The 13,909-nt window shown below is 37.0% G+C and overlaps 1 pseudogene; it reads right to left on the reverse strand.

Moving 5' to 3' along the window:
• Nucleotides 1-11,791: 11,791 nt before the first annotated feature.
• On the reverse strand, nt 11,792-12,813 carry LOC125473348 (annotated as a pseudogene).
• Between the last annotated feature and the right edge of the window lie 1,096 nt (nt 12,814-13,909).

Here is a 13,909-nt window from a genome sequence, read left to right on the forward strand (position 1 = left end):
CCGAGAAGTTTACCCATTTGTCTCATCATGTAATAAATCGGAAGTCCTTTAATCAGAACCTAAAAGTCCTGATAGGATAATAGAACCTTCGATGGCTGTGTTACATTATCTGCCTCTTCAAGTACCAGTAAATATTGCTTATTATGCAACCATGGACCCTCTAGGTTGGATAACAGTCCTCTCTTGCTTGGTGTTAAACCCAAATGCGAATCTATCATTCTCTAACTCCATAATAAATACATTTGATTTGGTTTCCATAAGCTTCGCATTTGACGCTTGAAATTTTCCTTTTTGAAGGGCTTTTGTGTTAACACCATCCCCACCAAGAAAACTTTCGAAGATCTCAGCAGCGACGCCTCCTTCGCATCAACCATAAGGATATGTTGTTCATCTTCCGTGATAGCAAATTGCCCAAAAAATTTGGAGACCATGTCTTCCATAGTGCTCGGTCCCATTGTTACCTACGACCAACTCATACTTACAAGATTATATATGCCATATTTACCTTAAATTGGTTCAAGATTAGTGTGTTCCTTTTCTTATATTTTAATAACATCAAACATAAACTAGCTAGAATTTTAATGACAGTGATGACATTAATCTTAACTTCACAACGTCCTTATTTATTTATGACATTTGATCTTAACTTTAATGGAGAGGTCTGTTATTAGAAAATAAAAGAATAAAATAATTGTAAATAGAGTAGATTCTTTGATATGGTTAATTTTGGCCACCCATCTCTTCGGCCAACTATTAGGCTAGAATGAATAAATTAGTATTGAACTCATCATTAACATGATTCAAACTTAAGACCTCTCACTTATAAGTAAAAAAAAATAAAATATCATATTACTATAATACTAAGTGACAAACAAGATTAAAATTAATAAGCCTAATATGCTTATTGGTAGTCAAATATGGAGCCTAACTTACTTTCTAGGGGTTAATTTGCGTTTGAAACAGTTGTTATCCTTTTTGCCTTTTACATTTTATCTTAGATTACAGCAATAAAGTTTGGTTTAGGGGATAAACAAAAAAACAAGATAAATATTGTTCAGAAGACCATTTGATTGCCTTCTTCACAAGGCAACTTTGCCTCGTCTGTCTAGCCTAAACACAATTAAAACAATCTACTTCAATGATCCCAGCGGTGACTTGACTTGGTTATTGACTAGGGACAATCGCAAATCATGCTGTGTGGAACTGAAAATAAAGCTAAACAAACACAAAAATTTCTGCGTATTTCACGCACCATGAGATGGCAACATGTTATTTGGTAAGTTAAGCCCGTCAAAACCAAATTCAAATGGTTCTCCTATCTCATCCAATCAGTTGCAAGAGAAAGTTTAACTCAGTTTGAATGATCCCAATGATCCTGCAGTCTTCGAGTTTTGAATTATAAATTTTGTAAATTCTGTATTTATCTGTTTGTTATCTGATATGATTTTGAAAAGTTTGGTTTCATCTCAAACTCTCTTTGTAAACTCTAATATATATTGGAAATAAATAAGTGGAAAGCTAATGAAAAGAGTTTGAAAACTTTGAGTATTAACGATAAGAACAAAATAAAGGGTAAAGTAAATAGTACATGATTGACTTTTTAGTGTAAAAATGTGGTTTTTCATTAAAGTGAACAATACTATGAGTTTTTCGTTAAAGTTATCATAAAACAAAAGACTAATTTATCTAGCCTATTTACATTAAACTGGGATTCCTATCTTGGTATCACCCCTCTATGCATCTAACGACAAACCTTTCTATCAACTTTTCCCATTGCTCTTTTTTCTTATGTTGTCTCCAATCCCAGTGTTGCCAACTTTTTCACCATCAATTAAGTTGGATCGTAACTGTTGAAATATAAATTTACACTTGTAATTATATTATTGGAGAGTTCTTTTATTAGCTTAGAAGCTGGATGAATGTACATTTGTCATTAGCTCATAGGCTAGTTACGATGGAGGGCTGAGATTGAATAGGATTGTTGTTAGCTCTCTCTCCTCTCACGGGTTTTTTCTGTAATGACTGAGCTCACATGCTCAGTGTGTGAAGAAATGAAATGATCTAACAGCTAGAGTCATATTCTCTTTGCATTTTTTGGTTCTTCATCTTCATTTCCTTTAGCTCCCGTATAATCCAAAAATCACCATTGCTGGTTGCTTGAGTTTCTTACTAGCATATCAGGGTGTAAGTTCTAACATCACCTCCTAAACTTAGTGTCCATAAAGGGGTCCATCACGAAATCCAAAGTATCACCTTACTCTCGTACCAAGTATTCAAATATTAAACCCAAGGAGAACCTCTTGCTCTGCTCTTACCCTCTTGTAGTTGTCAGACCAAGGCAAGTTATGATTCGAAGTTAGGAATGGCCTCCAGTTGCTTGGTCTCTTTAATCCCCATCAAAGGGTCTTTAGATTTTGCAACATGAAGTTAAGAGAACATATTTTTCTTAACTCGTATTGCTTGTTTATCTCCAGTGAATCTTAAACGAATGTTCTTTGGAGACCTAGTAGCCTACATATGGGTCGAAAACACTTTGAACCCTATTTATTGGACTTGAGCGTTTCTGATCAAACCACCTTAGTTGGCTTGGCCAAAGCACTTCTGCGTTTCGGAGCTCCATTGGAATAAAATTCCTCTTAAGGATTGCTTAGTCTGGATGCCCCCTTCGAACCTGCTAACATATGATGTTGCAGAGCATACTTGACTTTGTAAGTTGGTTCGGGATAAAAGTAGTCATAATCAGGGTCAGAGTTCAAAGCCACCTTCAGATGATTTCCGGATCCCCTTTCGACTACCCTTGAATGGCGTAGAGCCGGGGTTTGAATTTTATAACCCACAACTTTGCTAGTTGTTAAACTTTTCGAAGGCCAGATGGTCCCTTGGACTTCCGTGTCAAGGCGCCATGTGCATGTGCTCGTAGCCCACCAATCATTACCGCGCTTGTTATCGTTTGAGTCTCCAAAGTCACTAACCATTCAATAGGATTGGGCTAAATGAGACTCCTCTGACAGTGTTGCTTTGAATTTTTAGACATGCGTTTATGTGAATAAGGTATTCCTTGCATCACCCAAGAAAGTGTGAAAGAAAAGATGTTTGAAAAATCAAAGTTTCTTTTATTCATAATAAAAATAGGATTAATTGAAAAGGGGGTGTGATTTTTTTTATTGAATTCAGAAAAGATTGCCCACATAATGAATCAAATCATTGGTGTAGTTCTAATTAAGAATAAGATGGTATGTTGTAAAAATTACATTAGGGATCACTTTTGACGATAAGCGTATAATGGAACGTTGGGAGATGAGTTATCCATGGACTTGTCTTCGTGCAGACGGTGACATTATGATTGAGTCCAGGTTGGACTACCTGCATATCCCGAGAAGGGAATCAAACGGTGTGTAGTTTGGATTAACTTCTTTTTTACTGATTTATAGGCGTTGACGAGGGATCCATCTCAGGCTGATCGGTATTGGGTTTCTTGCGACTTTTCTCGTTGTTTCTCCGTCCTTTTGAGTATTTCGCACTCCATGGATGTAGTTTGTGTTAAGGGTAGGATTTTTTTGCATGTTGTCGGTCTTCATAACCAGTGTATTTGTTAGATCGATTCATGTCTCTGGGTTTAACTGAGCCTTCTTTCCTTACTTTTGTCTCTGACGAATTCCCAACAGTGCCCCAGATCTAAGAGCTCTTCGATGAATGGTTTGTCCTTTATGTTATGGATGATGTTGTTGATTACGGTGTTAAAAGCGGTATACTGTTTTGGTTTTGGCGGGACTCTTTGTCCCTGCACCCCTTGTAGTAACGTGTCATGGAGAGGGAGGGAGTGTGTCTCTGTCGGCCCTTCTTCTGTCAGTCTTTCTAAAGTAGCCTGATTTGACAATCATTCCCTTGCTCTTTTCATTCCAGTTAGTTAGATCATCCGCAATATCAAATCACTTGCCCAAAGTGGCGTAATCATACTTTCTTTTGTTCAGTTTTTTTGAGAAAGAGGTGAATGGACATACAACCCTTGTTTGAACACCATTTAAATGCCATCGTGGCTAACTTGTCATCAGGTTTCTCCATCTCCACCAATTCTGCTTGGAAGCGCTTCAGGTAGGTTATGAGGCTTTCATCCTTAGACTGAGGGACCATCCAGAACATGGCCTCGGGGTGCTTGCAAATGTCTCGGCAAAGCAAATAGGTGTTTATGAACATGCCGACCAAAAATTCGAAACAGTCAATAGAGTTAGCTAGCAGCTTTGAATACCATCTCATTGCAAGTCCCTCAAGAATAGATGGGAACATCTTGCACATCCACGCATCGTTGTTGTTGTGTAGCGCCATTGCATTCCAGTAATGTATGACGTGGTAGTCAGGATCGAAATCACCACGAAATGACTTGAACCTTGGCTGGGAAATTTTTTCTGGTGGACGTACATCCTCAATCGCCAATCTAGCCAAGCTTGCATATGTAGCCAAAGGCCCAGCAACACCAAGCCTCCAAAATGTAGGCAGTGTGCTAAATTTCAGTCACATTGATGTGAATCAGAAACGAGGACAACCCCAATGGACCAGCTCCGACTGTGTTGACGAAATCGATATTAATGTCAGTTAAGACCTCTTTTCTCATAATATCAATTATATCCCCAATTTATGAATTTTTGTTCCTTCTATGAGCCCATCGAGAATACAGACAAGGACCAGCCAGCCAACCAACATTTCAAAACAAAGGCCTCATAGAAAGCAACAACTAGCCCAAATCCAAAAACAAAGACAACTTAATTGATTAATTTAAAATCAATTAATTAATAGAAAAAGGTTTTTGCTTTCTCATAAGCATTGGAAGAAATAAAATTGAACTCGTAATCAAAAGTTTATATACAAGTGAATGTGGAATGTTTTGTAGTTTCGTTACTACGCAAAACACAAAACAGCTCCAAGCATTTTACATATGATAACCTGAAGGTGTTCAATAACATTCGGAACTTCCAATTTTAATGGTCTGGATTGCATTTACTGTCCGTCAAATTTATAACAGGAATGCTGCATCCGAAACTGGAATGTCATCCCAAACCTTCAAGGCAGCATCATGCCATGGGACGTGACCAGATCACTCCACTATTTTATGTAACCGATACTTGTTCCGTCAACGTCTAGATAACTCTTATCTTTCAAACAGTATTTTCAATAAGATCATGACTACCTTATCGAAAAGCGAATCATTTTCAGCGGATACTGTTCATCTGCATGTTCATTACTAAAAACCTTTCATCCTTTAAGGTAGTTGCTTCGTTCTTTGCCAACGGCCCCATGTTCACAACTCACAAGCCAACTGTGTTACCTCCGATTCACAGTGTAAGCCTCTCCCAAACTATATCCCCAGATCAGCATTCTTCATTGCACAGAAATCCCAAGGCCTGTAACCTAGTATGGAATTTATGCTCTGATCAAAGAATACAACTCCTCAGAAGGAAAAAGTAAAAGATCTGGAGATAAAAATTTAAAAATAAGTAAATTGATGCAGAGATTTTGGTTAATCCGCATATAAATTGAGCATTCATACAGGGTACCTTTTCTGTTATGACAATGTAAATACTCCAAGTACGCATACACAATCCATTGATGAGATTCTGCCATAGTCTAAGTAGATCAACCTAACACCCAAAATAAGCAATAATGTTTTTGATACGTTTACATAATTGTGGAAATTGTGAAACGAAAAGCTCTATCAAACTGTCAAGAATACTACACTTTATCGGTACTCAGTTTTCAGGCAAGGACAAGAGATAGCAACCACTGAAATTCATGGAAAAATAGCTCACTGCATAAGCAACCGCTTATTCCATTGCTTCCTCTATGCAGTTCCATTTCATTCTACTTATTGTTCATGTGATAATCAGTTTTCTTACTAAAATTTTTGGTAACCCTTACATGATCGATCATGTGATGAAAGACCAAAAAACCTTAAAAAAAAAAAAAAAAAAAAAAAAAAAAAAAAAAAAAAAACAACACCAACGTTTCATATTGTAGATTCAAGCAAGTATTTTCCCCAATAAATAAAAAAATGTAGTTTTTACAGAGTACAACTGCATTTTCGCAATTTCCTCCTTTACATGTGTGTGCACTTATAATTCATTGTATCCTGCCACTTTTCTAGTGAATGAAATCCAGTATTGACTCTTAAAGGAAACATAAACAATTCCTCCTTGTAACTAATTTCTATTCCCATCCAATAATGGTAGAAGCACCAACTATATTTTGTCCGCACTGCTATTACTACTTTTATCACCATGACCCATTTTTTAGTAAACTAATCATATCATGATTAGCAGGTTCAGAATTAACAGACAAAATGAAGCATTTGGAAAGTTACAAATGATGATGATTGGCCCCGAAACATCTTGTTTCCGCATGAAAGGGTATTGGATACATTATGCGTATATCCGTGCAGAATGACAAAGCATGATAGCATTCCATGAACACAATCAACCTATAAATTTCATTAACAATGCATGATCACGGTTCCAAATTTAAAGTTTCCTTTCGTTTTTCTTAAAGTTTCGTTTCGTGAATCATATGTACAAAATTTTCAAACAAAAATATTAAAGAATGTGATGAGATACATGGCGCACGCAAGGAAACAACAAAGATTTGAAGCCAAGTTGATGTAATTGTTCTTCACAATGGCAGTTGCTTGATGATTATGTTGAAAAAAAATTGGTAACGGTCTCATTAGTGGTGTTTGGCATCATTTTAGTGAAATATAATAATGGTAAACTGCTGCTTCTCTTTTTAAACGAGGATAGAGGAAAAATACTTAATAGTCCATCGAAATGATGACATGACAACTCGATCATAGAGAATTTCCAAAGTAATGCAAAGTCCTGTAGTGAAGGTGAGAGAGTTTAGGCTAACCGTGCACGACTACACAACATTTCGGTTGCATTTTTACTAGATCTGGCGGTTGTGTCGTATTCGTGTCGTTTTCATGACATATCCGATATCTTAATAAGCTATGTCCTGTCAAACACATTAAAATAAACGAGTAATATGACTCAACTTGTTAAAATTAACTGGTAATATGACCCGGACCATTACTCGCTAAAGAAAATATATTTGACTTCAATGAATAATCAAATGAAAAACGTTATATCAATTAATATCTATATACCACGTTTTCATTAAATTAGTACTACATACCCAAAACCAAAACCCTAAACCTTAAACCTAAAACTCAAACGATGATGAAACCATTGTCAAAGTGTAGAGGATGCGATCACGAGCGTTGACACAATTTTCTTTTTAGATTTTTCACACTTACAAATTAATTATTATGAATTATTACACATTTTCAACTCACAAACTGTTCACGAAGGTTTTGAAGGTTTTAAAAATTTAAACGACGATGTACGTAACCACTTCAAAGCATAAGAATACGATCACAAGTGTTTGTATATATGTTTCATATTTTTCACACTTATAAGTTAATTATTATGAATTGTTTAATGTATTTTGAATTTTTTCTACAAAAGACCAAAGCACATTAAAAAATTCATAATAATTAATTTACAAGTGTCAAAAATGTGAAAAAAAAAAAGTGCAAATGCTTGTGATTGCATCCTATTAATGATGCGTATATCATCGTTTGGATTTTTAAAACTCTTCATGTCACATCCTGGCCCTGGGCGGATTACTTCCTGGGCCCGCTTCACCACCGTAGCACGATATTGTCCACTTTGGGCTTACCATTCCCTCACGGTTTTGTTTTTGGGAACTCACGAGCAACTTCCCAGTGGGTCACCCATCATGGGATTGCCCTAGCCCCTTTCTCGCTTAACTTCAGAGTTCCTATGGAACCCGAAGCCAGTGAGCTCCTAAAAGGCCTCGTGCTAGGTAGGGATGGGAATATAAATTTAAGGATCACTCCCCTGGGCATGTGGGATGTCACAATCCACCCCCCTTGGGGGCCCGACGTCCTCGTCGGCACACACGCAGCCAAGGTTAGGCTCTGATACCAATTGTCACATCCCGGCCCGGGGTGGATCACTTCCTGGGCCCACTCCATCACCGTAGCACGATATTGTCCGCTTTGGGCTTATCCCTCACGGTTTTGTTTTTGGGAACTCACGAGCAACTTTCCAGTGGGTCATTCATCATGGTTTTGCTCTAGCCCTCTTCTTGCTTAACTTCGGAGTTCCTACGAAACTTGAAGCCAGTGAGCTCCCAAAAGGCCTCATGCTAGGTAGGGATGGGAATATACATTTAAGGATCACTCTCCTGGACGATGTGGGATGTCACACTTCAAACCCTCATGAACAATGTTTTAAGGGGGAGTTTAAAATAAATAAAAATTCATAATAATTAATGTATGAGTGTGAAAATTGTAATAATTAATGTTATACATATATATATATATATATATATATAAATGCTTGTGGTTGCATCCTCTACTCTTGGACGATGGTTACATCGTCATTTGGATTTTTAAAATCCTCGAAAGCCCCATGAATAGTGTTTTTCTTGAGTGCAAAATTAATAAGAATTCATAATAATTAATGTACAAGTGTGAAAAATGTACAAAAAAAATACGAACGCTCGTAATGACAATCTCTACAACTTTTGTACAAGGGTCAACTCTGAAATTCGACACAATAATCCATAAACCCTAGATTTACATATAATTGTCAGTTGTCATTTATGTTTATGCATCATTCCTCTCACCAGATTTCGTTTTTTCAGATTTTCTTTTTTGAAATGATCTTTTAGCAAATGCAAAAAGATAAAAGGTTCAGATCATTGGTATCATGTTTAGATTTTTGTGGTTAGTGAAATTATTGCTCAGAGTTCATAAAGTTTCTAGAAACTATATACCATCGACGCATTTTTCAGTTAATCAAACATATTGGAACGTGAGATCAACGATCCGAACTGTTCATTTTTCTGCATCTACTAAAAGATCATGTTTTTAAAAATGAAAATCTGAAAGAAAAAAACTAAATCCAATAAGGAAAATGGAGCATAAACGTAAATGACAATCGATACTTAAGTATAAATATACGTTATGGATTATGGTGTTGAATTTCGGAATTGATCTCTTCACGAAGGTTGTAGAGCTTGTCATTATGAGTGTTTGTCATTTTTTTTTCCATTTTTCACAGTTGTCATTGTGAGGGTATTAAAACGACGATGTAACCACCGTTCAAGCGTAGAGTTGCAATCATAAGCACTTGTATATTCTTTTCACATTTTTCACACTTGTACACTAATTATTATGAATTTGCATTTATTTTGAACTCTCCCTAAAAACACTGTTCACGAGGGTTTTGAGGCTTTTAAAAATTCAAAGGTACACAACTCTCATCTCTCTCTCAAGGTTCTGATATTTTATAAGTACTGAGTCCCTTTCTTTTTCTCCTCACGCTGCAACTTTTCCTCTCTCTCTCTCTCTCTCTCAATATACACAACTCTCATTTCTTATGTGAATAATAAGGGATCGATCTGTTTTCTTTTCCCCTTCCATGACTACATATTCTTAATGTGGAAAAAGAGAAGCTAGTGTTTGCTTGAGAGAACTTTTTTATTGTTTTATTCTAAAGAAAAGGTTGCAAACTTGAGGGCAAAAAAAAAAAAAAAAAAAAGAACAATTGACTAATGTTCGGGCGAAGATTTTTATGGAGAAGGCTCCTCGAACATCAGCACAACTCCCCAAAGGATTGGCACTTTGGATGTGTAGTCGGGCTCTTGCTTACTGATGTGCTACAAGAAGAGGACAAAGTTAGTTTTGAAAGGTGCCTTTGTGAGGCCTTAGGTGTAGGCCTTGAGGCTCGCAATCAAAACTAACTAAGTGCTAGGCGTGCCACTGCTATCTCAATATAGCAAATGTAGAACAAGAGTGTGTTTAGTTGATTACTTGCACCCCAAGTTACTCGGACTTCTTGTTATCAAAGGATTGTTGTCGATAGGTTAAGTCCACATTAAGTTCTTTTTCTTGCCTTGTGACCAAGGACTTTCAATTCATAGTCTTGTATATTCGTATGAAAGGAGTTCGGATCTCCTTTAAGTCATTTAGCCGTGTGCCTGGTTCTTGATTGATTTCAACGATAGCCTATCCATTAAACTAACCAGATCCAGATGCAAATTGGACTCTTGAAGTAGGACAATAGGTGGACATGACTTGAATACATATTGGGGAATGCATTATGTAATAGATCTACAAATTTAGAGATTAAACAAAGAGCTTCGAGCAAGATTTCACCTTATCTGTTAAGGTTGAACTTCTTGCAGTCACTTATATTTGTGATTACAGGGGTTTGTTTGCTAAAAATGGATGGATGGTAAACAGGTTTACACAAGGGAATCGATATTACGCCACTAAAGGAGATAACAGAGTTTTAAACTAGAAAGAAAGATAGTTTGTTGCTAAAAATAACTAAACCTGGGTTGATTTCAGCTTTTGGGTGCAAATCTGGCTTGAGAGCAGAGTTTGTATGTTTGTTTGTTTGATTCGTTGAGTGTCCTTGTCTCCATCAGCTTTTTACTTGTATGGCTACTGAAAAGTGCTTTTTGGCTGATTGTGAGTTAGTCTAATCACTTGTTATTTAAATCATAAGCACATGGTCTATGCATTAATGTGGAGGTGCCAATTTGTCTCTGGACCTGGTACTGGGCTTTAAGCAAATCTTCTTCTAATTGGCATCTCTAGGCTTTCTCACACTTGCAGCACAATGTTCAAATATTAACCCAAACAGTGCCTCTTTTAATCATTGTTAGGTCTGTAACCCAAGATGCTAATAATGATTAAATAGTCGCCGCATGCCTTCACTCGGGACTCGCACCATTTAAAGCAACTGTTGGTTAACAAAACCCTTGCACTAACCCATGAACTCCACCGTTAAGTAACCGGTCACTATATAATTCTCACTTAACTTCATTGGCGAAGTATCTTATCCATTTTAAGGCCTCAAATTCCCAGAACTTTCCAGAATTCTTAGAGACTTCTCTCATTCTTCAGTTCTTGCCCCCTAATTCCAACTTTTTTCTTCTCTTCTTCTCAAAATCCCTAATGGCACCCAAAGTTGCTCGAACTCAATCTCCCTGCAAGACTGGTGAGGGGATTTCCACCATGCACCATTTACTCAATGGCCTTCATCGCCCTCGGGCAAGCCTGCAGACTTCTCTTTTCTTCGAGGAGGGATGAGTGCATTTCTTGAGACCTGCATGGACTTCTCAAATCCCAATTGTTGTTGAAAGTAACATGCCTAAGGAGAAATCAATTCCCACAATATCCTCATAAAGGTGCACTATTTCCAGCTTTTGTTTCAGGACTTCTATGGCATTAAGGAGTAGCCAAGCAACTTTAATTGCACCGGTAGATTCTACTTGTGGATATAAAGCTATCTTATCTTGCATTGATATCCACAAGTTCGGACTTCCCCATAGCTTCTATTTTCTTGATCACTTTATCATCATAAGTGTATACTTTGGGATCGACTACCACGACCTTATCAGTTTTAGGATCAACGTCAAAGGCTTTGGTAGAACTTGTGGAAGAAAGCTCTGCTACGAAGACAAGGATCACAAAGGTATCTTCTGAAAATGAAAGGTTGGAAAAGCAACTATCAAGTGACCTTAGATAACCAGGATTCTAGGATAGTTACTCTAGTCAAGGATGTAAAACTATTGAGTTGATTTTTATGTAACTTTAACATATAATGAAATCAAAATGACTTTTTTCATTCACTTTGGCTTGCATTTCTTTCTTGAAACTCAGCTATGATGAGCACATAAGCTGACTTTAAATTTCTTGCAATGCTTATACTTCTTCAATGTAGCAATCCCTAACATCCCATAAGGTTGAGTGGTATTTCTTTAAAAACTTAGCATTGATTGGATGTCTCTACAAGCTTCCTTCCAAATCTGCCAAGTAATATCCTCCTTTGTCGAGTACTTGATTAACAATGAAAGGATCGTCTTAAGTCGGGCTCCACCCGAAGCCTCTTGTTTGAGCTCCCACAAGCAGAATTGATTTCCATACTAACTCTTCTTCCTTGAAGGTCTTTAATTTTACCTTCTTATTATCTGCTTGGCCAACAATTCTCTTCCCATCTTGAATTTTATCTAGGGCTTCAATTCGAGCTATATTTAGATCTTCAACTTTTTGACACATACCTTGAATATATTTTTCACTGTTCAGCCCGTACTAATTTTGAATCCTAACAGAACTCACATTAATCACCATAATGAGTACAGCATCTTGCCGGAAAGTCAAGGCATAAGGAGTAGTTCCAATTCCTGCCCTCTTGGAGGTTCTGTAAGCCCACAATGTGTCTTTCAACTTCTCATTCCACTTCTCTGGATTGTCTGCCACCATTCTTTTGATAATGTTCACCAAGACGTTGTTGCTAGCTTCTGCTTGACTATTTGACTAAGGGTAGTGAGGACTAGATTGGATCATTTTTATCTTGAACTTACTTGCAAACTCCTCTACTTTTATTGAAATAAAAGATGGCTCGCTGTCTGTGACAATTATCTCGGGTACCCCAAATCTATGTAAGATCTTGGTTTCAATGAACTTCTTGACTACAGTTGAAGTGATAGTCTTCACAGCACAGCTGAAGCTTCTACCTACTTGGTGAAGTAATCCGTTGCCACAATTATGAACGTGTGTCTTTTGCAAGAGGTTGGGTGAATTTGCCAGATAAAGTCCATTGCCCATCCTCTGAAGGGCCAAGGCTTGACCACGGGGTACAAGGGTACTAAGGGCACATGTTGGAAAGGTCCATGTCTTTGGCATTCTTCACACCCTCGGGCATAAGCTTTGTAGTCTTTCTCCATTTCGGGCCAGAAATAACCATATCTTCTAAGCAACCATCTCATCTTAGTTCCAGCCTAATGTGCCTCACAAATTCCTTCATGTACTTCGGCCATTACTGATGCGTTACGAATGTGACACACAAATTAAACCCTATTTATGACAATTGTAGTAATGATGTAAGTAGGGATCGTTCTAACCGGGGATTAACTAGGGGTGCTAAACACTTTAAACTGACTCAAATAAATAAAATTAACCTTTAAAACACTTAACTCACTTAACAAAAACTCAAAACAAGTCCACAAGACTCCAAATACTTAAAAACACAAAATAAGATAGATTGTAATGACTAAGACTTAACAAAATATGGGGGGGTTTGTGTTTGGACGAAATTAAATTAAATGGACAGATTGTAAAGAAAACAGATTGTAAGACAAATTGTGATAGACCAATGGATGATGGAATAGCTAAGGGGTTCTTCTCCACACATGAAATATATGCAACGTAAATCAATTTCCAGTTATCAATTCAATAAGTTATGAACCTCGACACTCCAAGTTAATTAGGTCCGCTTAAATTAACCTTCAGATTTCCCTAGAATCATTGATTTGGATGAATATGCATCGCAAACAAATTATTCTTAACAAGTTCTCTATATGAACAGCATGATAAAGATACAAGTTAGAATCATTACGTTCTTTGGAAATCATAAGCATCGACAAGGCATTTGTAACTATGAAAAGCATGATACTCTTGCCAGGAATCTACTTAACATGATCGTGACTAGCGACCTTCACTACTTGTGAATATAAATTCATAACGATTAGGTGAAACAAACTTATATCCTAGCACCAAATTCAAGCATGCAAATTAAGCGTGCACTCTCAATCAACATACAAGAATAAGTTCTAAATCAAACGGTTAAGCAAATTGTATTCACGACTTATGCAACGATAACTGGAAGTAATCAACTTATTTAACATATATAATCATGGTTTCGAATACACCCTTAGCCAAAGGGGGTTTAGTTCCTCATACGTACAAGACAAAGATAAGTAAATTTAACCATTGAAATCAAGGAGAGGAAACACCCAAAAATTCCAGCAACTCAACTTGAAT

This window comes from the organism of the source record quoted next, unplaced genomic scaffold (assembly GCF_019419815.1).
Source record: "Pyrus x bretschneideri cultivar Hongxiangsu unplaced genomic scaffold, Pyrus_bretschneideri_v1 Contig83, whole genome shotgun sequence".
Classification (NCBI taxonomy): Eukaryota; Viridiplantae; Streptophyta; class Magnoliopsida; order Rosales; family Rosaceae; genus Pyrus; species Pyrus x bretschneideri.